General features: G+C 39.4%; 1 protein-coding gene and 1 long non-coding RNA gene across 5 annotated transcripts in view; one reads left to right on the plus strand and one right to left on the minus strand.

The window, feature by feature from the left end:
* EPM2A (EPM2A glucan phosphatase, laforin) overlaps window positions 1-27,290 on the minus strand; it is a 298,299-nt gene that overhangs the window by 83,265 nt on the left and 187,744 nt on the right. For all 4 annotated transcript variants that reach the window (XR_012031351.1, XR_012031346.1, XR_012031344.1 and 1 more), the window contains 2 exons: window positions 11,831-12,025; window positions 9,607-9,731 (listed from right to left, as the gene is read on the minus strand). The gene's annotated coding sequence lies outside the window, so the exon portion shown is untranslated. The remainder of the gene's footprint in view (window positions 1-9,606; window positions 9,732-11,830; window positions 12,026-27,290) is intronic.
* LOC140633782 (uncharacterized) lies at window positions 729-25,711 on the plus strand. The gene is made up of 4 exons (XR_012031374.1): window positions 729-951; window positions 15,225-15,437; window positions 20,780-20,914; window positions 24,133-25,711. It is a non-coding gene; the product is annotated as an uncharacterized lncRNA (long non-coding RNA).

Consider the following 27,290-nt stretch of genomic DNA (forward strand, 5'->3'; position numbering starts at 1 on the left):
TCCATAACTAGAGTCAGATACCAGCAAACCCCAAAGCCTTAATCACAAATCTCAACCAAGGAGAAACAGATCATATGTGGAAATAATTGGAAGATTCCGCCAAACTATATCAGGAAAAATATAGGGAGTATAACAGGAATGAACTCTAAGGGTAGTAGATCAGGCAAGAATAAACATAATGTTGTACTAAGTCAAATTTATTGATATATATACATTTACTTAAAAATGTAGATTCAGTGTGTTAACTGCAACAGCCAAATATTTTTTAACAATTTGCTGTAATGGTTTTCTTTGTCTGATACCCGAATTCTTTTTTTTTTTTTTAAATATTTTTTTTCAATTTTTATTTATTTATGATAGTCACAGAGAGAGAGAGAGAGGCAGAGACACAGGCCGAGGGAGAAGCAGGCTCCATGCACCGGGAGCCCGATGTGGGATTCGATCCCGGGTCTCCAGGATCGCGCCCTGGGCCAAAGGCAGGCGCCAAACCGCTGCGCCACCCAGGGATCCCTGATACCCGAATTCAACCGTAATTTTCCACAATAGTATAGAGCAGTATTTCTCAACCAGGAAAAATTTTGCTCCCCTGGATCCTACCCATGAGACATTTGTCAATGTCTGGAGATGATGCTGATTGTCATAAATGGAAGGGAGGAGCTGATGGCATCTAGTGGGTAGAGGCCAGGAATGTTGATAAACGTTCTACAATGCACATGGCAACCCCTCACAACAAATGATTATTTGATCCAAAATATGTCATGTCAAGGTTGAGAAATCCTGATTATAGAGAAATTTGGAAGCTTGATGAAATCTGGAAGCAATGAGCGGATTTGAGTGGATTTATCATGGAGAACATTTATCTACTTCTAACCATGCCACTTAGGATGACCCAAAGGACACTCCCTTCTTCAAGGCATTAATGAATATATTGCTGGAAGCAATGGATATCTGGTAAAGCTCTACCCTGGCTGTCCTCTGACAATAGGCAATGACAAAGGGACAGAATGCCCTAAGAAAGTTTCCCTAATATCAGTGTGGATGACGGGATCTTGTAGTGCAGATACCACTTGATAGCCAGAGACAGAGAGGGCATGGATACTGATAGGGTGGCAGGACTGGGGTAATAATCAGGGATCTGGTAATGACTACAACTGATCATGCTGTCTAGGACTGAAATTGATGGGCAGCCTACAAAACTATTACTCAGTTTGTAGACACCAAAAATTTGAGGTACTGTAAACAGAGCTGAGATTGAGGCCCCAGTTTTTCCAGCCTTTCACTAAATTCTCATATTAGAGTCTGGTTCCCATGAGGAAGGAACCAAAGACACTGCCACATGTTTATACAGGAGATCTTCCTTGTAGGCTTCCCAAAAGAACCTGCATCCATTTACCACAGTGACTATGTATAGGGGAAAGGGGACATACTAATATTTTTGAGGATTATTGAACATTGACCTTGAACTCATACACTTAATGATCCAATGTTACTAGAAGCTGGTCAGAGTGGAGGTTCACAGAGCCCAATTATAATTCTCTTCCCTAACAGGATAGCCAACCAAATGTTCCCATATTCTTGGGACAACTGCTGTGATTATTGCCATCATCAAAGACTTGCAAGTTGCAGGGATGGTGATTCCTAACATAGTGCCATTAACTCACCTAACTGAATGTATGAATGAGTTTTTGATATTGACGGTGAAGTATAAATCCAATCAGGTGGTAACTGCAATTGTAGCTACTGTCCTCTAGGCAAAGTACTGGAAAAGATGAAAGAATTTCCAGGAGAGGACTTGAACCTGTAACCAAGTTCAAAGACCACATGGACTGACCTGACAAGAAACTGTCCTTGCCTTTCTGAGGACCTACAAGCTTAGAGCAGCTAAGAGCCTAGTCCCTGCCTACTGATAAAATTAAGGAGGGGTAGAGATGGTCAGAAAACAATAGTGATCCCTAAGATCTTAGTGAGGACAGGATATCAGGAAGCATCAGAGATTAATGCCACTTTAAATTTGTGCCACCATGGTAGGACTGTGAGACCGTGGAGCTAGCTTAAGTGCATCTCATGTGTGCCCAGAGATTCTCTCACCTGCAAAAAATAAACATGTATGTATAGAGCCTCTGTGGGGCTGTAATAGGGAAGGATGTGGCCAGATAAAATAAAATTAGGCAATGGGGGCACAGTTGGTTAAGCAGCTGACTCTTGGGTAGGCTCAGGCCATGATCTCAGGGTCATGAAATCAGCCCTGTCACAGCAGGCTCCGCATTCAGTGGGGAGTCTGCTAAAGTTTCTATCTCATTCCCTCTCTGCGCCTTCCTCCCCCCACAACCCCCACTCCTACCTGCTCAAGCCTGTTTGTGCACATGCTCACTCTCTCTCTCTCAAATAAATATATAAATCTTAAAAAAAAAAAAAGTTAAGGAAAGGAAAGGGAAAAGAAAAGAAAAGAAAGAAAAGAAAAGAAAAAAAAGAAAAGAAAAGAAAGAAAAGAAAAGAGAAAGAAAGAAAGAAAGAAAAGAAAGAAAAGAAAAGAAAAGAAAAGAAAGAAAAGAAAAGAAAAGAAAAGAAAAGAAAAGAAAAGAAAAGAAAAGAAAAGAAAAGAAAAGAAAAGAAAAGAAAAGAAAAAATAGGCAATGGCTTTTGGTTCCAAGGATCTGAGCTTCAGATAGCCTTGTCTCCCAGGTAAGGGCATAAAAAAGTTGCCTTGGGCAAGTAGCAATATATACCTGTCTAAAGGAATTCTGTTTGGGGGCTCCCCAAGGAATATCTTGTGTTATTACAAACAGAGCTTCTCAGAAGTGACATTCCCAAAGACTTTATTATTTTCATATAACCCATTATCACAAGCAGAAGAGCTTCAAAAGGCATAATGTAAGAACTACTTAAATGGCAATAGATAAAAATTATTTCTGTCATTGTAAAAAAACTACCTAATTTATATGATTGGTAGGCAATATCTTTAATATGCTCACTTTAGCGGCATCTGTGGAAGGGAGACAATGAGGCACTAAGTGGATAGTGTATTATCCTCAGGAGTCAGGCAGGCACTTAAAGATGCACATTAAAAAATTCCATGTCCTATTTGGACAGAAATATGGGTCTTCCAGGATTATGGTGGATTATCATAAACTCATTAGGTGGTGTCTCCAATAGTATCATGTGCTACACTACCATGATTAGATTTCTACGTCATCTATGAGACACAAAAATAAAACTTAGAACACTCAATTTATAGAAAAAGTCATTTTAGCAGCCTGTGGGGAAGCTCCTGCGGTCACTCCAACTGATAAGCCACTTAAAAGATTTGCCTTCTATTATCATGTAGATACAAAGCCCATAAACCATAACAGGAACTCAATGTTTCTCCAAAGGCTTGAAGGACTTTGTAAATTGTCTTAAAATCACAACTTACTACTACAGAAGGACCTTACATGAAGGTGAATGTGGTTACTGTTCTACATGTAATGAACCATATATCATTTTTCAAATATCCCAGTTACTTACATTAGAAGTTTTTGGTTAAGATAAAGGTCAATGTTTTGCGTTCTCAGCAAGAGAACTTTACTTGATTCCAGAGAAGTGGAGAAATGTACTTTGTTATTGGTGTGATTTATTTTCGGCACCCTGATTTTTAGACTTCATTCCAAAATGGACTCATCTTGTCATTTAATAACATCCTACCGTTCAAGCTGCTCAGCCAATTCTGAGAAAGGACTAATCCATTTCAGCATCAGCAGCAAGATGGACACTCTGGAAGAGCAGATGTGCACTCTTCTCTGTAATTACTTTCAGCTCTTGCTTTGCCCTTTACTGTCTGTTTGAAATTTAACCTTAATGGAATCAGAATGGCATTTACCCAGGGATCAGCTCCAGATTGTGTGAAACTCACAAAAATAAAGGTTATGACATAGTAAGTCTACTAATCGCTTTCTGTGACTAGAATTGACTAACAGTTATCCTTGAGTAGAAGAAACTAAGAATACCACATATTTATCCTGAGTTGGAGAAATTAATAATTTCTCTTCTCATTTTGCCCCCTGCCATCAACCACTACGGTAGCCTATACTATGACCTCAGAGTAGCAATCAAGAACTCCGACACAGAGAGCATAGAGAATGGCCCATTCTATTGAAACATAAATTGTGTGTAACAGGTGAGATACCAACCAGATATTCAGAAGTAGAGACCGAGTTGGTAGCTGGAAAGGCAGGGCTGGAGCTTAACATGGAGCATGTTAAGGATGGAGTGTCAAAACACAGCAAACATGGAAATAAGAAGAGTTCCAGATCTTCCATACTCTGCTGCCAGAGCCCAGCCTTGGATTGAACTAAATGTTCATTTTCTTTATAACAATAATAGAGCTAGATTTGCTTACTCAAGTACTTTACAAATGTTGCAGGATAAAGAAAATGTTATTATTTAAATAGTCAGCTCCTGAATTCCTCTTAAAAGAATTGTTTTCCTCTGGAGGAATCTTATTAAGTGATTAGGAGGGAAAACCCCTATTAATTAGGCTGTGTTTTTGAGAGTCTTCCAGACTTCAGAGGAGAGAGAAAGCTTCCCTATATAATCCACCATGGGGATTTGACTCCTGCAAGTGAATAGGGGAGAGAAGAAATGAGAGGGAGGGAGGAGTAGCAACATGGAGAGAGACTCAAGACTCAGAGAAGGTGAAATACAGCGGAGAAACAGTACAGGAAGGTTGCCGCTGACATTTGCCTCCAGGATTGTTGAAATTGCTGACATAATCTTCCCTCCACTGCACTCTTCTCCCTACCAATTTTCCATAATACTCATTGAATGGGTTTTTGTTTTGTTTTGTTTTGTTTTGATGGTGGCTTTTTAATTGTATTTTAAATTGTTTAGGCTTTTTTAAGGATGCCACAGAAAGAAGACAGGCCCTCCTAGAGTGAGTACAGTGTACATAGAAGCTGCTAAGGAGCACACAGAAGAAGGGAACGAAGTGACCTAGGAATGTAAAATCCAAGGGGGTCAAAAAGATTTGGAGAAAGTCTTTAGACTTTTGAATATTATGGAACCAGGAAAGGTTTAAACCAATTTTCCCTAGAACTTGAGGGGCAGGTAAGTTTCAGGTTGACATCTAGGTCGTGAAACTATCTCATTCAACCCTCATAATATCTGTATGAGGAAGATTCTGTTGTTAGCTGCATTTTGCAGATGAGGAAATTCAGACTCAGAATCATCCCCAAAGTCATATACCTAGTAAATTGCAGAGCAGGATTACAATACTAACTCTAATTACTGAGGGCACAATCTCAACCAGTATAAGACAAACTTTTTGTCTCATATTTTGAGACTGAATCCTCACACAGTCAAATCCTACCCATCTCTTAAGATTCATTTTCCTCCCCCAAACTACATTGAGGGAATTCCATATCCCTCATTGACTATTTAAAGTTCTTTCCCTACAGCACATTAACATAATAAGATTTTGCCCATATTTATAACAAGGCAGCTTCTTCAATTATTTACCTAATTCCTTTTGCTCCTAATCAATTTTCTTGAGATACGGCCTATAATTTCTGCTCTCTTTTCTATTCATTTTTCTACCTAATAACTCCACCTCACTAGGTGATGGTCTCCTAATCCCAACACTCAACAGTTGCCATCAGTCTTCACCTCCTAAATAATTTCCTCAGTAGCATGTGACACTGTTCACAAAACCCCACAACCAACATTGTGGCATCTTAGATTTGGCTTCACACTTGCATCTATGACCCTCCATCTATCTCCTTCTTATATTCCTCTTTTTTCAGCCATTCCTAAAAAGCTTATGTGCCAATTGATTTCTGTCGTTCTTAATTTCTCCATGGGTAATTAGCTCAGAGTCAGTGGATAAACCCTGTATGGTGATAAGCGAGCCTCTGAAGTTAATACAAATTATTTTCTATATGTACATTTTTTCGAAGCAAAGTATTCTTTCATTCAATATTACTTATTTCCATAAATATTTGTGGAGGATCTATATTCTGTTACACACTCTTCTAGATTCTAGGGTCTAGGTGATTTAAAACATACACACACACACACACACACACACACAGAAAAAGAAAGACCCAGTGTCAAATATTAGAAAGGAATAGAGATGTCCAGAAACAACAAAACAAGTGATAAAATGACAATATATACATATCTACCAATATTTACTCTGAAGTAATCAGACTAAATACTCTAAACAAAAGACAAAGGGTGTCAGAATGGATAAAAAAAACAAGACCCATCTATATGCTACCTACGAGAAACTCATATCAGACATAAAGACAGTTGCATATTGAAAGTGAGGTGATAGAAAACCATTTATCATGCAAATGGACATCAAAAAAAAAAAAAAAAAGCCAGAGTAGTGACACTTACATCAGACAAAATAGATTTTTTATTAAGTAGGTTCCACCCCCAGCATGGAGCCCAACATGGGGCTTGAACTCATGATCCAGAGATCAAGAACTGAGCTGAGATCAAGAGTGGGACACCCAACCGGCTGACCCACCCAGGCACCTCAGACAAATTAGATTTTTAAAAATTTATTTATTTTAGGGGTGGGGAGGAAGGGGACAGAGGGAGAGGGGAAAAAGAAGCCCAAGCAGACTCTCCCCTGAGCAAAGAGCCTGATACAGGGCTTGATCTCAAAACCCTAAGATCAGACTTGAGCTGAAACTAAGAGTCAGGCATTTGACTACCACCCAGGAGCCCCCAGACAAACTAGGTTTTAAACAAAAGACTGTAACAAGAGATGAAGAAGGACACTATATCATAAAAAGGGGACTATCCAATAAGAAAACCTAACAGTTGTAAATACTTAGGCCCCCAACTTGGGAGCACCCAAATATATAAAACAATTAATAACAAACACAAAGATATTCATTGATAATAATACAATAATACTAGGGGACTTTAATACTCCACTTACATCATTGCCATCCAAACAGAAAATCAACAAGGAAACAATAGCTTTGAATGACACACTGGACCAGATGGACTTAACAGATATTTTCAGAACATTTCATCCTAAAGCAGTAGAATAAACACTCTTTTCAAGTGCATATGGGACATTTTCCAGAGTAGATCACATACTAGATCACAAATGAGACCTCAAAAGCTACAAAAAGACTGAGACTATACCATGCATCTCTTCTGATCACAATGCTATGAAACTTGAAGTCAACCACAAAAAAAAAAAAAAAAAAAAAAAAAAAAAAATTTGGAAAGACAACAAACACATGGAGGTTAAAGAACATGCTGCTAAAGAATGAATGGGTCAGCCAGGAAACTAAAGACAAAATAAAAAAATACATGGAAACAAATGAAAATGAAAACATAATGGTTCAAAATCTTTTGGATGCAGCAAAAGCAGTCATCAGAGGGAAGTATATAGCAACACAGGCCTACCTCAGGGAAATAAAAATCAAAATTTCAATGAGGTATACCAGTCAGAATAGCTAAAATTAACAACACAGAAACAACAGGTGTTGGCAAGGATGTGGAGAAAGGGGAATCCTCCTACACTGTTCATGGGAATGCAAACTGGTGCAGCCACTCTGGAAGAGAGTGTGGAGGTTCCTGAAAAGTTAAAAATAGAACTACCTTATGATATAGCAATTGCACTACTAGGTATTTACCCAAAGGATGCAATAATACTGATTTAAAGGGATACATTAACCCTGAAGTTTATAGCAGCATTATCAATAATAGCCAAAGTATGGAAAGTGTGAATGTCCATTGACTGATGAATGGATAAAGAAGAGGTACTGGGGTGTGTGTGTGTGTGTGTGTGTGTGTGCGCAATGGAGTATTTAGCCAAAAAAATTAATGAAATCTTGCCATTTGTGATGGTGTGGATGGAGCTAGACAGTATTAGGTTAAGTAAAATCAGTCAGCCAGAGAAGGATAAATATCATATGATTTCACTCATATGTAGAATTTAAGAAACAAAACAGATGAACATAGAGGATATAAGAGAAAGAAGGGCAAATCAGAAAACAGACTCTGAACTATAGAGAAGAAACTGAGGGTTACTGGAGAGGAGGTGAGCAGGGGATGGGTCACCTGGGTGATGAGTATTAAGGAGGGCACTTATTGTGATGAGCACTATGTGTTAAATGTAAGTAATGTATCACTAAATTCTATATCTGAAACTAATATCACACTGTATGTTAACTGTCTGTAATTTAAATAAAAACTTGCCAAAGAACAACAGAGGAACTAGGGGAGCATAGTAAGGAGATGAGTTCAGAAAGATGATGGTGACCAAGGTCATGCAGGAATTTTTAGATTACTGTAAGTACTTCTATTCTGAGTGAAATAAGCAACCATTGTAGGGTTTTGAGCTTAGAAGTTATGCTATGTGGCTTAAGTAGAAGAATCAACTCTGGCTGGGGTATTCAGTATGGATTAAAGAGGCAGGAGTAGAAGTAGGAGTCCAATCAGAAGGCTATTGCAGTTACCTGTACAGGAGATGCTGGAAGTTATATCCAACAGTATTTCCCAATATATTAGAGGATATGAGAGACAAAATAGTTAAGGACAACTCAATATTGCTGGCCTTGGCATGTGGAAGAATGGAGTCACCATCACCTGAGATGAGGAAAACTGTGGGTAGACAATATTGAGGGGGGACAGATAATGGGAAGATCAGTTTGGGACCTGGAAAGCCTGAAGTGTCTAATGCACAACTAAGTGGAAATATTAAGCAAGCAGTCAAATATATAAATCTGGAATTCAGAAGAACAGTCTAGACAGAAGTTATAAATTTAGGAGTCATTAGCATATACCCAGTATTTAAAGTTATATAACAGAAAGATATGACTAAGAAAATGAGTTTTGATGGGAAAAAAAGAAAGGATCAAAAACGGAGACCTACAGCACTCAAATATTAAGAGGTAAGGTGCCAGCAAAGAAAATTGAGAAGAAGCAACCCGCAATGGAGGAGAAAGAAAGAAAGCTGAGATACTGGAGCCAAAGGAAGTAACATAGAAGGGGGAGTCAGGTGACATCAGCTATGTCAGGTGCTATAAAAAGGGACAATGAGAGCTGAAGTGGGTTCCATGGAGGTTCCTGGTTACTCTAATAAGGGCAATTTTGGTGGAGATGAAGACCTGAGTGGAGGAGGACTAAGAATGAACAGAAGGGAAATTGGAATTCTGCACCAAAGAGGACCAAAAATGATGGTGAGAGAAACGGTTATTTTTTAATGAGGAACTATTTTAGTTTGTGTTTTATTGAGAATGGTTGAGCAGAGAGTGGAAAATTGATGAGATAAAGAGAGGAGATTGCTGCAGTGATGTCCTTGAGGAGGCAGGAGAACACAGGATCTAGTGCATACATGTTTGGGATGTCTGGCTTTCAATATGAATATGGAGACTTTATTTATGGCAATGGACAAGAAAGCAGAGTATGGGCACTAGATTCTGTTGGGGGGATAGAGGTGATGGAGGGATTCTGTCGATGTTTTCAGGTAAATTATCCAACAGCAAATTCATCTCTTGAGAGTAAAGAAGGGATTAGGGGCTGTTTGGGGAAGAAGGAATGAAGAAATGAAAGAAGGTATAAAATAGCCATCTAGTACAATAAGAGATAAGGACATCTTACCTTATTGTCAGGTAGCACTTGAAAGAACCACCTGAAATCCATGGTCAAGGATGTAGAAATGAGACCAGGCAGTGTGGTTGTGTGTGTTTTTTTTCCAATCACAATCAGCTACACAGTCATAGGCACTAAAAGTAGACAAAGGATTGGACTTAGTCAAGGTTACTGTTTGTCAAGTAAGTACAGTGAAGCAAGAGAGAGCAAGAAAATGATTAGAATGATTGACCATAAATTTAATGTGCATAAGCAGGGATGCTGAACCTTGAAGGAGTAAGGGATAGTGAAAAAAATGGTGAAATACTATTAGATGAAAAAGATTTAAACACAGGATTGTTGCTGGTCCCAGTGGGTGTAGACACATCATTGGAGTTAGTACACTGAGGGAGTGAGTTATAAATTTAGGAAGCAGTGGTCGGAGAGTGGAATGGATGAAATTAAGATTCTGGAGGAATTAGATGTATTGACAATGACAATATCTATGAGAGTGATTGGTTGTCAAAGAATTTAAGATCTGCAAATGCTGAAGATCCACATCTCTACATCTTTTCTGCATTAACTACCCTAGCTCTAAATAGTGCATGTTTTGAGATGATTTCCTGTCTATGCATCCAACAGATACTCTCTACCTGTTGGCTGTCTCCATTTGGATGCAGAGCAAGTACCTCAAATATAACATGCTCTGGGGTTAAATCACTATTTTACCCTTTCCCTGCCCCCTCCACCAGCAGACCCAGAGAACGTGTCATTCATCTATTCCATGTAAGGCAGAAATCAAGACTTCCTAGACCTCCTTCCCTAACCAGCAACATTAAAATAATTTACAATCTGTTGGTTTCATCACCTAACTCTACCTTTTAAACTGTCTTCTTTCTCCAGTCCCACCCCCACAGGTAGAAATTTATACCCACAAAATTTCAAAACTAGATTACTAAAGCAGTTTCCCAGGCAGTTTCCCAGACTCTTTGCTATGGTTTTGTCCATTTTCAAAGCCATTATCCACATTCCTTCTGGAGTATTATTTCCTAAAAACCTGCTTAAAGTGTCTCAGTGGAGGCTTCATATTGCCTTAGGATAAAATCCATACTCCTTAGAAAAACTAGGCAGCTGCTTATCTCGTGCCTGCTTGCCTCAAACCTCACATTTCACTGCTTCCCAGCACATCATGTTCACCTAGTGCTCCAGCCACATGGAATTACAGCCAACTCCTCAACTCTTTACCTTTACAAATGCATTTCTATTTCCAGGTATGCTTTTCCCTATTCCACCACCTTCTTCAACTAGCTAATTATTGCTCATTCTTTACAGTTAACTCAATCTTGCCCTCTTCCAAAAAGCCTTCTCAGGGGTTCTTAGTGAGTTTACGGTTTCCATCTATGTGTCCCCAAAGCATCCTGTTCCTATCTACATCAAGACATTTTCCATATAGTAAATTACTCATTTTTAATTTGTCTGTTTCTCTTCTGAATCTGAGCTCATTGAGGGCAGAATATTGGTGTGTTTTGTTTTGTTTTGTTTTGTTCAACTTTCTGTAGTTCTTAACACAATGTCTGGGTACATAAAAGGCAGTATGAGCTTTCTGAATGAATGATTAGCTCTTAATTGAGTCCAACCATTATGATGGTTTAAATATCTGTTGAAATCCTGAAATCCCAGTTGCATGAAAACTCCTAAGGATAGTAATTCTCTTGTAGTTCCCAAAGTATAGAAAAGAGTTGGCAACACAGAACAGGCACTTGGTAAACAATGAACTCTGTGAGTCCTGCAGTTTTACCCTTGGTGATATAGTAGGGTCAGGACCTGCAAAATCCCCACTCAGGCCAGTTGATCTCAGGTATACTAGAATAGAACACAAGTGAGTGCTAATATAGCACAGATAAAGTATAGTAAATTGGTTTCATTCAGTTATAGCAAATATTTGCTTCTAGACTCAGTAGCTACCATTCTGGCTACTGGACAAAATTATTTTTACTACATCAAATTTATGTGAAACTTATAAATGAGTGTATCTGATGATTGCAATAAATACAAAAGATCCCCCAAAAGAAATAATCTATCTTTTTTGCAAATAAATTGCATGAGGTTATCATCATAATCTGACAAATTTGGCAAAAGACTCCTAAGAAGGAAAATGACCAAACAAAAGGAAATAATCATTTTGATGTTAAGCAAAGAATTACATTCTCTGACTTGTGTAGTTGCCAAATTGCAGCAAATCATATTCACTTACTTGGCCAAAGGTTCTGCTCTTTCCACTGCTCCTTCTTCCCAGCAAGTTCTCAAGTAGAGCTTCAACAGCTGCCAACATCTGCTCAACTGACCTCCAGCACCAGATCACCTGTTTCTGTCTTTCTACTGATCAAGAAGTACAGCAGGATTCCAGTGGAAGGACAAGTGTAGGTTCAAAAAATCTGGGATATTCTTCCTAGATCAACAAATGGAATTTCAACAAGAAATGAGAGAATTAGCAAATTGCAGATTTTTAAGGCTTATTACTGTACCTTTGTTTTACTTCACTCACCATTACTGAATTTCAGGTTAGCACATACCTGATGGTTACTGTGCTAAACAGATACCAGAATACACAGTAGAACACACTGAAAAAGAAGGGTGGCAAGGAAAAGCATATGACTAAGAGGCAAGCAGATCTGTACTTGAATCTCAACTCTGCTTCCAACCCAAAATTATTGTGTGTCAGTTAGCCTCCTTGAGCTTGAATTTTTTATCTGTAGACTGGAGAAGATTATGTCTTCCATAAAGGGCTATCGTGAAGAGTAACTAAGATCACACACATCATGTGCCTAATAAAGGCTTGACATAGTTGACAATTAATAAATGATACCTGTGATAGTAAAAAGGAGTTTACTATCCACCTGGGAGTCAGAAAATTACATAATTTACCAAAATAAAACGTTATAAATACTATTGAGCAAACCCTATGAGAGTAGAGACAAGGAAATAATTAATCCTGCTGGATGAGGTGGTAGGGGAGACTTTACAACCAGGCCTCCAGATTTTGCTGTTTGACACTAACATTGACCAGTTCACCTCCATTATCATCAGCCAACAAACATGCTCTAGTAGCCCTGCTGTAAAAGTAAATAAATCAATCTTCTCTTGACCTCACACCACTCCCTCCAGATTACTGCTTATTTCTCTTAGATGATCTCATCTAGTCCCTTGGCTTTAAATGCAATTTATTCCCTGGTGACTCTGAAATTTACATCTTCATTCAGCCCCATCCTCCCTCTTGAGCATCAAACTTGGACATTCAACTGTTGATTCAACATGAACACGATGGTAGGCTTCCCAAACTTTCCAGGTCTAATACAACTACTAATTCTCCCAAGCCTCCCCACAAAACAAAACAAAACAAAACAAAACAAAAACACTTGCTCTTGATTTATTTTTCCCTGTCTTGTAAATGTTTATACCACAGTCATGTTCAATGCCCTTGTTCCTTCACCCTGTTTCTCATCCATCAAGTCCCTGGACTCTACCTCTTTGTTCCTTTCCTTCCACCTTACTGCCGCCACCACCACCCAAGCCTCCACCATCCCTCATTAGACCCTGCATAGCCTCCTAACCTACTTATAGCTGCCAATTCAGGTTCACTGCTTTGTCCACAACGTTCCACTAGTCTCCACAAAGTAACTATCATGATTTTCATAAAATTTGCATTCCCCTTTTTAAACACTACAGTGCCTCCCCATTTCACTTGGAGAAAACCCTCAGTGCCTTGACATGACCTGGGAAGCCTTGTGCTGTCCAGCCCCACCTACCTCTCTGCCCCCCTGCTCTTGCCCCTCTCTAGTTCACTCACTATGCCCCAGGCACAAGGGGCTTCTTTCCATTTCTCAAATGTACCAACTTATTCGTGTTTGGGCAAAAAAACTGAATTTGTTCTTTGCTCTATGCAACACTTCCCCAATCTCTGAATGGCCCAGGCTTTCCCATATTTCAGATGTCAGTTTAAATACCCCCACTTCAGAAAGATGACTCCCAACCATCCATTATAGAGGAGCCCTGTCCTTCCTCTCACACCGATCACTTTCTGTTATGTCACTCATTTGTTTTCTTCACATTACTACTTTTTTTTTTAATTTGTACTTGTTTGTTGTTTATTGCTGTCCCTCTAAAATATAAGACTCAGGAGAGAACAGATCTCAAGCTGCTTGTTTATTCCTGTATCTCCAGTGCCTACATCAGTGTGCGGCCTAGATCAGTGAATACATTCACACAATATTTGTTGAATAAATGAACATAGTTCTGGAAGTGTTTGGTAAGAGGAATCGTCAAATTTAGTAATTAAAATTAAACTGTAAAGGAAGGGGAAAGATAAATAGGCAGGGCACAAAGGATTTAGTGCAGTAAAATGACTCTGTATGACACTATGGTCATTATAATTGCTATCATTAGAAATTTCTCCAAACCCATAAAATATACAAGAGTTTACCAAGAGTAAACCCTAATCTAAACCATGGACTTGGGGTGATAATAGTGTGTCAATCTATGTTTATAATTGCAATAAACGTACTACCCTGGTAGGGGATGCTGATCATGGGGCAGCTATGCATCTTGGGGGTGGGATGTATATGGGAAATCTTTGTAGTTTCACTCAGTTTTGCTGTGAACCTAAAACTACTCTACTAAAAATTTGTAAATTAAAAAATTTTTAACTCTAATATTCTTTATGGCTTCACTTGCCTCCTGTTCCACTAGCAAATGTCATTGATAATCTGCTGAATGGTGAAAGCAGTGGTAATGTTGGAGGGGTTTTACTCACAGGTGAACTTTGTGCTTTTGGAAGAGTAGTCATCAGAAGATAAGCAATAAGGATACAACTCAGCCTGCCAGGGCCCCTCCCCCAGCTCTGAAAGGACTATGCATAAAATGGTACTTTCAAGACACTCCTTTAACTTGAGTGAGAGTGCATATTATTCTGAGCCTCTTTTCTCCTAGATCAATGAGAAGTTCAAAAACAATGAGAATATTTCTGTCTCTAACGATTAAGTGGGGCAGGAGAAATTAAGCAACAATCTAAAGCAGTCATTTCTATTAAAACATGTTCAAAGTAAATCAGGAATGCAGAGCCCCTTCTAAGGGGTCAGGAAGCCCTAAATGCTGTCCCTAAACATACCTGTTCAAAGAAAGGTCCAGTCAGCAGAAACTGGGAGGCTGGACCCTCCACTACCACAGGAGCAGACTGGTGAAGGGGCTGACAGTCCTGCTTCCCTCCTCTGATTGCCCAGGTACTGAGAACTTTAAAGTATAGTCACACAGTTTCTATTTGCTCTATTCTAAAAGAGATGGTACTTCATTTGTGGTCTCATGAATTCTAGAAAACAAAATTCCTCATATGGAGTCACTTGGTGTTATTTCTGCACTGAAATCTGAGACCCAGATTCCATGCCTTCGAACCAGCTTCTCAAGGCTTTCTCTAATCATCAGTGCAAAGGTGCCACCTTACTTGTAGGCTCTGTGTCCTCTGGGTGGTCACCTGCAGTGGTGAAAAGACACTGTACTCCCTAATGGAGCCAGCATGTGACCCTGTGTCATTACCGACTGTTCATACAACCTACCTGACTTATGTGTGTGCTTCATCTCTTTGCCTCCTGTATCAGCTAGCTGGTCATTTTCACACTGAACACCAAAGCAACAGAGAAGAAATAGATGAATCTGCCTTCTGCTGTCTCATTACCCCAAGTCTGGTGAGCACCCCACCACCACCACCACCATCACCTTGGACCCTGGGACAGCAGCAATGAACAAGTCCAGCAAGGCTCCAACGAGTCAGTTTATAACATTGGCATTATCATCACTTTAAAATGGACAAGGTAAAAGTTGCTTTATTAAATTTTGACAATCCTCAAACAAAATGAACACAACTCAAGGTGACACTGTGAAGGAAATCTTGCCTCTTTTAGGATTTTTTTCAACACTCTGTGCATGTTAGAATCACCTGGGTAGCTATTTTTTAAATGCTCTGAGAGGTTATGATTTAATTGGTCTGAGGTAGGATGGTTCTAATGACCTGCGACGGTAAAAAAAAAAACACCACCTTAAATGGGTAAGTGGAAGCCTCTAGATTCTTAAATACTCAGGGAGGACTCCCAGCATTGCAGTGATGACCTTTGTAACTGAGAGTACATAAATAAGAACAATAAAATAAATGAAGAAACACAGCTCAATTAGCACTGAAAACCAACGAGGTGAGGAAGATCCATTCTACAGTTAGAAGTTCTTAATCACAATTGTGTCATGTGTACAGCTATTTTTGGTAAGTGAAACTGAGTAAAAATGCTCTGTTGTTAGTAGCTTCAATTGGGTTTTGTTTCTTCTGATGATGCTTTTGGTAACTTCACTTTGACTTTGCAAATTTATCTTTCCCAAATTGACTTTCATAGGAGTAAAACTGAGTTATTTTTTTGCCTGAAGCCCTGCTTTGATGTGTTTAAGGTAGGGGGGAAATCCTCTTAAATGAATTTCAAGGCTATGTCAAAGCAGTTTAAAAGTTAGAAAAATATTGTCCTAAAATTGCTAAAGTCAAGAAGTTTCTAAAATTTAACAGCAACACATTGGACAGTTAAAAGTACAGCTGTATCTCGTGGGTCTTTGCAAGCTATTGGCTTTCTACCTAATTCTCTTGGACTCCTTCTGGAGAGGCTGTGGCTGCTTTTTTTTTTTTTTTTTTTTTTTTTTGCCATGCCTTTACCCCATCCCTCACGTTCATTGCTAAGATGTGAAGTTTGGTTGCCCACACACATTGGATCTTTATGATCACCCACTCACACACAAACCTACTGGGCTGTCTACTTAGGGAGAGATGCCACCGCCCAGCCTTGGCAGTCACTGAGTTCTCCTGCAGTGGGGAGGCATTTGTATGGAGCCATCTACACTCAGCCCTCTTGTCCTTCTCCAAACTCTGGAAAGAAATGAGCACCAACCAATGAGGAAAGCAAAGACTATTCATTCTGAACTTGCTATAACAATGGAGTCCACAAGACAGGCAGAGGAGCTAGAAATTTTAAGGTGAAAATGGTAAGGCTTCAAGTGTGCCCTGATAGGAAGCTGTTAGCATAAGGAAGCTGCAGGTGGGCTAGCTAGAAGTGCTCTGTGATTGGTTAATAATATGTATTTGGCTTTCTCTTATTAGTTATAAACTGGACATGGGGGCAAAAAAATAGGGAAAATGTCAGTTATTTTTTAAATTATTTTTAAAGGTTTTATTTATTTATTTATTTGAGAGAGAGACCACAACCAGGAGAAGAGAAAGAAGGACAAGCAGACTCCCCACTGAGCAGGGAGCCTGATATGGGTCTTGGTCCCATGACCCTGCGATCATGACCTGAGTCAAAGATGGACACTTAATCAGCTGAGCCACCCAGGTGCCCCAAGAAGGTGTCATTTATTAATTAGGTTCTGGCTATTTGGGGCCAACTGTTACAGAACTCATTATTTAGCTTCTTGAATTGTCACTAGAGGTAGAAATCTGGCTTCCTTCAAGTCTGAGTTATAGCAAGCAGGCTGTCTTCCTGGATTGTTTATTGTAGATAAGGGGTTGGTTTCCTGGACAAGTTGTTGTAGGTTGTGAGTTAAAGTTCTATCTTTATATATGGTCTGGCCACTGTCCCTTTATATATTCAATCTCTCAGAACCAATAGAAAGAACATGGGTTATGGTGGCTTTTTAATCCTCTGCTTTCCAGTCTGTCCCATATCCTGACTGCAGTGATTAGCCACAAATACACTGATAATTTTATTCACTATTCACTAAATGTAACATATTTATATATATGTTAAATATATATATATTATATATATATATATATATATATATATAATATATATATATAAAACTTGGTAATAATTACTTGGAAAGAATAAGGAAGTAGCTATGGCAAAACCAAGGTCCCTGAGCAGCATATTCCTGATTTCTCTGGATGCAAATCAGAGAGTCCTCTGGAAGCTCTTCATCAAGAGCTCTTCATGATCCCACTCCATATTCTCTCTCTATCTCTCTGGCTTTTGAAAGTGCCACTTCCTTGTTGATGATGAGGCCCGAGCAACAATCAGCAGCCCTGGTCCAATCAAGAGGAGTACCTCACACCATATGACTTGATTACCCCTGAAATTCAGCTCAAGAAATTTGTAGCTGACAAGAACACATAGGCCACTATATATTTAAAAAGTAAATTTCTATCAAATTTCTTTTTTTAAAGAATGTTGTAATAAGTATTGTGCCAATTAGTTCCAGGCAAATAAGAGTGTTTATTATGCTAAGATTTAGATTATCACTGTATTTGAGATCAATTTAACCAGAGAATGGTAACCACCAACTAAATGCAGGGATGAACACTTAAATACATTCTTTGGAGTAATTTGCACAATCACGTGATACAGACATTATTCCCATGTTGTAGATGAGAAGATTGTGAACCCCAGAAAGACCCAAGGGAACCCAGCAAACCAATTGTACAGCTCTTATTTTAGATGCCAGGAATCCTTGTTGCTCATGCTGTATTAGTTTTCTAGATAAACATAACCAATAGGGAACCAGGAAAGCCAGACCCGTAATTCAGTCTGAGTCCAAAGGCCCAAGAACCAGGAGCATCAATGTCCAAGGCAGGAGAGGATGAATGTCTCAGCTCAAACAGAACAAATCTGCCCTTCCTCTCCCTTTTTATCTGCTTCAGGCCCTCAGCGGAGTGCACAATGCCTACTCACAAGGTGAGAGTGATCTTTACCCAGTTCATTAATTCAAATGTGATCTCTTCTAGAAACACCCTCACAGACACACCCAGAAATGTTTTACCAGCTCTCTGGATATCCTGCAGCCCATTCAGGTTAACACATAAGATTAACCATCACACACATCCTGTGACAGCAGATATTCAAAGATGCTCCTAGGTCATTTTCACAGAATAACTCAGGGCACATGTCATAGAGACAGCTTCATTCCTCAGAGGCCAGTGTTTTATGCACCCAGGAGCTCTTTCTCCTGCTACATAGCAAACCATCCTTGGCTCCCCCCAAATGATAATACAAATTGCATTGTAATAATGAAAGCATACATGATAAATTCCTCTACACAATCTCACAGATCACATCTTGCTTCAGGGAGCAAAGTCTTGGTACATTTATCAATGCTGCTGCCAAAACTGTCACTTAGGATTCAAAGGTGACACATTCTCCACATTCACTTCAACTTTGTGGTTAATATAAAATCACTTCTTACTTTTTTGTTATTTTCAGTTCTCCTCCAGCCATCTTATCAGTTTGATGTTTATATATGTTTGTGATGTTATCAGTATGAGATAGGGCATTTTTATTTTCTTAGCAGTTGACAGAAGCATTTATCATAAGGAGAAGAGATCCACCAATGCTCAGAAAATTATTTGAAACTCCTGGTTGAGTAGAAGCTAAGACCTTAGAGGGACTGAATATAAGAATTTGCCTGCCAGAGGCAAGGAGGGGAAATTGTTTGCACTGGAGAGGGAAGGACCTAGACAAAGACAGGAAAAGAGATAATGCCCGCAGTTGTTTATAACTCCTTGTAACTTCCCTAGAACACTTCAAGCCTAAACTAATACAATTCTTATTGTGATTAGAACTTTTGTGGACACTGATGAAGGGGCTGTATTTTCAGTCTAGGTCTATAAGAGGAAGAACCAAGATAGTGAGCTAGACCTAGTTCTATTAACCTTGTCTTTTTAACCACATATTCTGATGCTTTGACATCTGGGTTATTGCTAACTCTCCCAGAGCTGGCCAATTCCTAGAGATAGTAAACCACTCTCCAAGAGCTCTGGAAGCAAGCTTCAAATGCCAACCAAGTAATGCAGAGCCCATGCTTCCAACCACCTCCTTTATTAGCCTCCTACTCTGGGCCACCATTCACATCCTCTAATTGTCTCAAACAATTAGGGACAGCTTCTATGCCCCAGAGCCTGGTGAAATTGTTTGACTTGTCAATCCCAAGGCTGCTTACCCTGCCTTGCCTGTTCCTTCCTACAGAAACCACATTAAAGGTTCTTGCTCGAATTTTCCCTGCTGCCCTGCCTCAGGCTGACTCCCACGCGTGCTTCCCTGCGTAGCCCCACAGTCTTGGCATGACTCCCCCTCTTGGGAACTGTGAATAACTAGTTTTTCAAAGGCAATCATCTCCTAATCTGTTAACCTTACTGTACCTCAACTTTTTTATTAATACTTTAAACTTTTCTGGTGTTTTGAAACACCAGTGGGAAAAGTCCACAGGAAACCACAAAGAAGAATTATGTCAGAAGATACTACATGGTGAGAAGAGTTCAGAATTCTCAGACATTGAGCTGGGGCTGAGCCAAAATTACCTTAATCTCTGAGGGGCAGGAAGGCCTCCCTCCTGGATATATCTTTGCTTCACCCCAGCATTACACACCTCCCTTCTCCTCTTACCTGGTATGATTTAGCAATCCAACAAATCAACCCTTAACGATTTTCTTTCATGACACCAGGGATTCTCATATATATATATGAGAGAATCATATAGTAGGAAGAGATCTGAAAGTATGTATTTTCAGCTCTGAACAAAAGCAAGAATCTCCAAACCCATGTCCTGGTCAAGTTTGAGCTGAACCAAGTGGTAGGTAAAGAATAAAACATTTTTCTCTTTAGGGAAATTTCTCTTTTTGACACACCTAACAAAATAAATATGATGCATGAGAGGAAGCAAAGAATATGAAAAAGTGTGAAAAAAAATTATCCTTTCAAAAGGTCTCTTGACATTTAATGTTATTTAGGTTGTTAGAAATTCCCATTAAGCACATTCTGAAGCTTTTTAAAAAAAGTGTAAACACTGAGATTTAAAATTATGTGTATGGTTAATCCAGAGCCCTAACATTACTTAGAAATATTGATAACCCAGAAGACAGGTGTATATGACAGAAATTATTTTTAATTTTTATTTAAAAGACTGTATTAAAATTTAGAGTAATTATAATTATGCAGAATCTGTTCTTATTTCTATTCCATTACAAAATAAGAATAATCAATTCAAAGTCAGATATAAATTTTGGCCTGTAAAAGACAGAACTGGCAGCCACTTTGGACTGTTTGTGAAGATGTAACACTCAACACACACACTCTGTTTTTTAAATTTTTATTTATTTAATTTTTAAAATTTATTTATTTATTCATGAAAGACACAGAGAAAGAGGCAAAGACATATGCAGAGGGATAAACAGGCTCCTTGCAGGGAGCCTGATGCCAACTCAATCCCAGGACTGCAGGATCATGACCTGAGCAAAAGGCAGACGCTCAACCACTGAGCTACCCAGGTACCCCTTATTTTTTTTTAATTTTTAAAGGTGTGAGCAGATTCCTTGTAATTAAGAAATTAAGCATGCATGAAAACAGTTTTGTGAAGTACTAAAAATAATTATTAACTGTAGTTAGGAAAAAATATATTTATTTGGTATTGTTCTTTATTAGAATTTTTAATGGTAAGCCATTCTAGTAAATTAAAATACTTTGAATTATTCTTACTCTGTAAGCCAAAATTTTCTGGGACCATCATGCATGCAAACAATCTACATAATTTAAGTAGTTAAAATTAAAGATTTCATAAGTATTTGACCTAATTTTCAATAGATGCCTCCATATATGCCAATTGAAGGAGTCAAAGTGAGTTGAGCACTCTAGGATGTTCATTTTTGTGCCCTCAGCACTGGCACAGTATCTGTCATCTCATAGGTTCTAAACAGGTGTTTTTTAATAAATGAATGAAGCAGAATTAAGAATATCACTGTAATGATAGCCATTAAATGCCAAAGATCCTCCAGAGGTCTGTACTAGACAAATTAACATCAATTTCTCTAAGTGTGATATATTAGAGAAGAATACCGTGCACAAAAATCCACCTAAGCCACATAGAATTCTGGTTTCTGTGCCTTGTAAGTCACAGGGCATATGGCAAAAATATCGAACATTTCCAAGTCACATGTACCATGTTTTAGACTTTTCTGTCTGTAAATACATTTATTTTTCTTTAAAAACTCAGCTGTCTGTATGAGAAGCTAACAGTAAACAAGGCTAAGTCTTCTTAGATAAAACAGAGAGTTACTTCAAAGGAATGTAGGACAAATTCATGGAAAATATTATCAGACTACGAAACTATAAAACACCTGACTGGAAGGAAAACAAGAAGTCAAGTCTACATCTTAATAAAGATGTGGTTCCAAAGGTTCTGACCACTTTCCAACCATGAAGAACTGTTAATGATTCCCTGCTGGCCAAATCTTACTTGGGATAAGTGCATCTTACCTTCCTGATCCCCTTTGCCATTACAACTGTATAGATTCACTCCTGTTCCTATATCAAAGACCACGGTTAGGGTTTGATGGCAGAGTGACTCCTGGCCTTCTCCTGGCAGATAAATGGAATTCAGGTATATAGGAGGGGAAAAAACCTCTTCCTCTTCCCTCAAGTTCAGTGAGTGGGGCCTGTGAGCTAAACTAACAAAAGGCAGACTAACAGTCTGACAGAAAAGGCATACAAATTTTCTCAATATTTAAAATTTTGTGTGCATAGGGACATCAGAGAGACATGAAAACCCAAAGGAGCAGTCAGACTCAGGGGCTCATGTAACATTTCACAAAGGGCAGTGAACTGCTGAAACATGACTAGAAAAGAAAGGCATGTGGGCTTCCAGGGCTCACAAACTATGGGAAGTGAGTTGGAAATACAGGGAAGAGCTAATCATGAAAGAAAAGAGTCCTCTCACTAAGGTTTGTAACACGGCCCAATCTCAGTGCCAACTCTCCATCTCCAGTGATAAGTGTCTCTTTCTTTGTCCTGGTCTGAAGTGTGGGTGGGCAGGGGCGGGGGGGATTTACTCCCTTTTTTCAGACAGATGAGGGGAGGGCAGGAAGCTCTTTTGGGTCTGTTATTTCACAATTGCCTTTAGCTCAAAATAATCAAATATGCCAAAGTGGCATGATTGGGTTGGCATATTCTGGACCCCTTCACAGGAATGGGTAAATAGTCACAAATTCTGGGTAGGGACTGCTCAAAGTCATCTTCAGTTGTGCCTGAAATATCCTTTGAGGTACCCATAGAAGGGTATCTTAAGAAACTTACACAGGGGCAACTGAGTGTCTCAGTTAGTTGAATGTCCAACTGTTGGTTTCAGCTCAGATCATGATCTCAGAATCCTAGGATTGAGCCTAACATTGGGCTCCTCACTCCTTTGGGGAGCCTGCTTGAGACTCTCTCTCTTTCTAACTCTTGGTCTCACTCTCCCTCTGCCTCTTCCCCCATTCAACATGTATGCTCTCTCTCTCTCAAATAAATAAATAAATAAATAAATAAATAAATAAATAAATCTTTTAAAAAATTAATCAACTTGCATAAATGAAAGCAGTATGTGAAGAAGATGCAGAAATAATGAAGTCAATTGCTAAAGCAAAGAGCTCTTACTGAAAGGTCAAAATAACCAGGAAATAAAACACTTTTTTCAAAGCCAATTAGATTCTCTTCACCTGATGTCATTTTGCAGGTAATTTAAGCCAGAGCTCCTAGCTAGACCCCTTTGGATAGTTTAAATCTTGCTTTGGATTTTTTAGCCTCTAATATTTTGATTTTAGTTTTTGTTGGTTTAATTGTATGCTTGATTTTGTCTTTGTATCTCATTTTGCTCACTGTGTTTGCACTTCTTAGCACCTTCCATTGCTAGATTTAGACTTATGAGATTAAAGGGATGAGAAATATAGCCTTGAAAAAATATAAACAGAATGGAGACAAAAGATGCTCCTTTTTTTTAATCATGAAAAATGAATGGCACTTAGGATAATCAATATAGTCAAATTACTGTCAGGTCAAAGAATGATTTGTGAATTCCGAAAGGTGTCTACACCAGCAACAATATCATTATAAAATAATAGATCCAGGCCAGCATCAACTGCCAATTCACAGAATAAAGAACATAGACTTTTGTCTAAAAAAGGTCCTCATGGAGATCATCCAAGAAAAATCTCAGTTTCCACAGGAGACTTCTACAGCTCAGAAGTACTAAATGACCAGCCTAAGGCCATACGATAAATTTTGGCAGAGTCAGAACTAGAAAAACAAAATTTACTGGTTCCAAATGTCCTGCCATTTCCATTGAAAAAGTATCTCTGATAATTGAAGGAGAAAAAAAAAGGTAAAAAGCATTTGTTTTGTATTTGGCTTTACATAAAAGGAGGAGCTTTTTTCAGGACATGGCTTGGAGATTTTCTAGACCACTTCCTACATTGATCTTTGTCATGTTCTCTCCCTTTATTGGGCCGTATTTTCCCTAGACTTCAAGGGCTACAAAATGAAAAAAGATAGAAACACACATCAGTATATTTTATAAAGACCTTATTAGCTGCTCTGATGCAAATCTTAAAGGAATGTTGGATGTACAAGACCAAATAGGATTCATGCATCTCAACTTTACCATCTTACTGAAACACTTAAGAATTAACTGTAATTAATCTTCCTAATTCTGATGTCAAATTTTTTTTTTTTTTAGTTATCCTGTAATGGCTGAATCCAAATGAAAGGAGAAGGGAGACCAACTGCTAAGCTGGAGTTCAGTCTAACACAGGCGAATGCAGCAGGCAGAACAGGGAAAATCAGACCGAACAGGCTAAACTGCCTGAAGAATGACTCGCGAATGGTTCTGATTCCCTAACCCTCTGATCAGGAGGAGGCCACAGCAAGCATGCTGCCTACACACCCTTGTGGACCACAAGACCACCTGCTCAGTGATAGAGTGAGTCACACTCTGCCTGGATTCTTGACTTTGTGCAGTTTGCAACCTCATTTTCCCAACAACTGAACTGCCAACATTTATTTTCTCACTATGTTAATGAAACCCATGCTGCTTGCAGCTCACTAATGGACAGAAAATAGTCTATTGCTTCTCTGTGAAAAAAAAATAAATACCCAGCCATTAGAATTACCCAGAACTAATCGGGAAACTGTGTGGGGAAAAGGCAGGCTACAAAGCCACGGATCCAAGTTCAGGCATAAAGTGTGCCTCAGGCAGAAAGTCTGACAAGCATCCTACACTAAAATGTAATAAATGGGAGTTGGGGGGTGGTGGTTTGCTGCCTTGTAAAAGTGATAGGGTTAGTGCTTCTTAAGAGGAAAAGTTGGCATGCCTATGACAGCCCCAGAGCCTTAACAGGACATTAGATGATCAATCACGTCAAGAGTCAGGGCTTGTGCTCTGACTAGCCCATGGCCACTGGTCCTTGGAAGGCTTGAGGGGAACAGTAGCAGCAGCCTGCGACCTCCCCCAGGGGCTCCTCAGAGAAGGAGGCTTGACTATTGAATTTTTTCACAAAATAATGATCTCTGTGGTCACAAATAAAATGACATACAGCATTTGAAAGCTCTGGGCATATTCAATTATCTTTAGGACCATAAGGTTAGACAATACTATAAAAGTCTTTGGTTGAAATATCATCTTTGGCATTTTCTTTCTCATTACCTCTGCATCCAATCAGTCATCCATATTACCAACCCAAAAGCCTAAACATCTCTGGAATCTATTTAGTTCTTTCCATCATCTCTACACTGCCATTATCCTAGTCTGATCCACCATTAACTCTCACCCAGACCGTCTCCTTGCTTTCAATCTGATACCCTCCTGTATGTGCTAGAAAAGCCTGCCATGAAATCTCAGTGGCTTACAGCACAGTCATTTGTTTTTCTCACTCAAGGCCTGGAGGCTGGCTTAGCTCAGGTCTGTCTGAGTCTCATCCTGGGACCTGTGGCACATGGGCGTGCTGTCTCATGACTGATGCAGAGCCAAGAGGCCAAGACAAACCTTCGAAACACACCCAGAGCCTTCACTAACATTCCACTGGGCAATGCATGTCACATTGCCAAGCCTACCATCTAGCAGGTATGTACATATACTGCCTGAATCTAGTGGAAAAAGGTACGAAGTCACAAGGTTAAAAGCAAGGATCCGTTATTCCAACTGTGGAGGGAATACAGAATTGGAAAAGATAATGCAGCATACCACACTACCTATTGCCTATTCCCCACATCAAGCCAGAGAGGTCTTCTAAGTAAACAAATTTAAATAAACATGTTATTCCCCTTCCCATACTCTTGAATGGCTGTATTACCATTGAAAAACATGCCCCCCCCTCAAAAAAGAAAGAAAAAAAAGTGCCCTACAAAACCCTGCAGGGAAGCACCCTGCTTGCAGCTCCAGTCTAAATCTCTTGCCATCTTCCTCCTCCATTCTATACTCTAGACATACTGAACCTCTGCCCTGCCAGCCTCTCTCCCACCTTAGAATTTGCTCAAGGTAGTCCCTCTCCATGACTGGAATACTTTCTCTCCCTTTTCTTCCATTGAAACCTATATCTAAAAGGATGTCACTTCTGAGAAATTTTCCCTGACCACAATACTGGGTCCGGTCCTCCTATTAAATACTAATTCCTTCTACTCTCCTCCGGGACACTTAGTTGAAATTAATTGATCCTTGGTAGTGTAATGACTGTCTCCCTTGCTAAAATGTAAGCTTCATGGTTGTAGAAACAGTATCGAGAGTGTGTGTGTGGGTGTGGGGGGGTGTTATTTTCTTAGCTTCAGGGCTCGGTCATGATGAACACTCAAAATACATATACACACGTTTGCATACACACACACACACATATATTCCCATACAAAAACTTTTTCTTTAATGATCTTCCCCACTCATTCTACCCCTTCAACATTTCTTTGCATAGCAAAGACAGAAGAGCTTAGCATTTGGAGCCATGCATTGAAATCTCTTGCTCTGCCATTTAGTTGTCCTGTGGGTTAATGATTTAATTATCTGGCTGAGGGGCACCTGGGTGGCTCAGTGGTTGAATGTCTGCCACTGTGGTTGGAGTCCCACACTGGGATCCCCGCAGGAAGCCTCTGCCTATGTCTCTGTCTCTTTTATTATCTTTTTAAAGATAAAATCTTTAAAATAATAATAATAATCTGGCTGAGCCTTTCTTACCTATAAAATGGAGATGAGAATTCCTACTTTGCAAGGTTGAGGGATTTAATGAGATGTGCATGAATAAACACTCAACTACTGTTCCCTCCTCTCTTCCCATCCTCTAGCCTAGTTGCCAGGCCCCAATGTTCCGATTTATTTTTTTCTTTTTTTTTTTTTTTTTTTTACTTTTATTTATTTAGGATAGTCACACAGAGAGAGAGAGAGAGAGAGGCAGAGACATAGGCAGAGGGAGAAGCAGGCTCCATGCACTGGGAGCCCGACGTGGGATTCGATCCTAGGTCTCCAGGATCGCGCCCTGGGCCAAAGGCAGGCGCTAAACCGCTGCGCCACCCAGGGATCCCCAATGTTCCGATTTATACCGGACATTTCCAACCCAGATTTGCTGGCAGCTACACATAACTCTCAAGTCAAACCTAGCAATTTCCTATCAAAACTGACAAACTGTTCCATCCTAACTCCTTGTTTTGCCTAACCTTTCAACGGTTTCGGGTTCATAACTGGAATCATTGCCCACAAAGCCCTCCTGTGCCTCAATTTCCCCCAGGAAGCAGCATGCCCACCAGCTCTCCTTGGCCTCTTCCATCTTCTTACTGACCCTGACCTTTCCCTGCCTGAGACCTCTCCTGGGCTGTGCCAGTACTCCAGGCTCTGCTCACTACAACCCAGGACTTCAC

This window comes from Canis lupus, chromosome 1 (assembly GCF_048164855.1).
Source record: "Canis lupus baileyi chromosome 1, mCanLup2.hap1, whole genome shotgun sequence".
In the NCBI taxonomy this organism is placed as follows: Eukaryota; Metazoa; Chordata; class Mammalia; order Carnivora; family Canidae; genus Canis; species Canis lupus.